The 1211-nt window shown below is 38.3% G+C and overlaps 1 protein-coding gene across 3 annotated transcripts in view; it reads right to left on the bottom strand.

The window, feature by feature from the left end:
- Positions 1-430, bottom strand: part of usp44 (ubiquitin specific peptidase 44) — a 24768-nt gene extending 24338 nt beyond the window's left edge. For all 3 annotated transcript variants that reach the window (XR_008388566.1, XR_008388567.1, XM_053650358.1), the window contains exon 1: positions 1-430. This exon is cut by the window's left edge and continues 3 nt beyond it. The gene's annotated coding sequence lies outside the window, so the exon portion shown is untranslated.
- Between the last annotated feature and the right edge of the window lie 781 nt (positions 431-1211).

The raw sequence follows: 1211 nt of genomic DNA, 5'->3' as shown, positions 1-1211 counted from the left end.
CTCTTTTTCTACAGCGGTATCTGAACTTACACATCGGGTTTAACCGCAGTCGCCATCTTGTCTACAAGTTGTCGCGTGGTGTGCGACATGACGTCGAAGGCCACTGACGTAATGTCGCGCGGAAGCCTTGCGATGACAAAGGCAGGCTTTTCCCTGAATGCGTCAGGAAAGTCTTATTTTTTAAAAACTCCGCATGTTTGATAACTCTGACGTACCCACAAACGACACTTTTGAGAAATCCTGTAGCATATGTCACACGATTTGAGCTTCCGATTATCAACAAGGGCGAGGGTTTCCCTGGCAACACTTCCACGGGTCCTTTCATGTTAGTAAACAAACATGAAAATCCCGCCCAAATACGTAATTTCCGCCTAATTTATTTCACTTCCCCCCCGCGCAGGTCTGCCGGTTTTCAAATCATCGAGTCGAGGGCTTTGAAAGTGAAGTTAAATAATCACGTGACCTAGCAAGAACATTTCCAGAATAAAAAAAAAGATAAACCAGAACAACTGAAGCCCTAGTGGTCCGATCAAATGTCCATCTATTTAAAGTTTATAATAAGTTATATTATTTCTGCTGCTTGTTTGTCTCCTGTAGCTCCCAGCAGCTTGTAACAGGACCACTGAGGTATAACCTCTTGCTGTGATTGTACAGTTCACACTACAGCTGCAGTGGTAAATCTCACTTTATCCTTTATCCCCCCAAATGCACAGTCATTTCCAAAACAAATGATTGATTTGACACAGAATATTGAATTAAATTGGTTTTGGAGGTTACATGATTCTGTGTACATCGAAACGTTGAGAACTGTGAACAAACGACCCTTTTAGAAGCTGTGGAAGAAGCACTTTTATAAACTCAATGTTATTAATTAAGTGAAATGGTGGGCTGGGATTGGTCGCCTGTAGCAGAGCCAGTTATGTTCAACATTGTAACATACATTTTATGATTCGGTGATTGGATAAAGCAAGTAAGCAACCAACCAACAAGTAAAAACAACAAGAACAAATAAAACTTCAAGCCTTATCACATGTTTATTCACTAGCAACTTCAAAGCAAGCTGAGGCAAGTTTTGTTTTTGCAATGTTATTATTATCTTTTGCGAAATAATAATAATAATAATAATAATAATAATAATAATAATAATATATAATAATAATAATATATAATTATATATTATTATTTGGGCGCACGGTGGCTTAGTGGTTAGT

The sequence above is a fragment of the Ictalurus furcatus genome, chromosome 19, assembly GCF_023375685.1.
Source record: "Ictalurus furcatus strain D&B chromosome 19, Billie_1.0, whole genome shotgun sequence".
NCBI classification, from domain to species: domain Eukaryota; kingdom Metazoa; phylum Chordata; class Actinopteri; order Siluriformes; family Ictaluridae; genus Ictalurus; species Ictalurus furcatus.
This window is presented reverse-complemented; position numbering and strand designations above follow the sequence as displayed.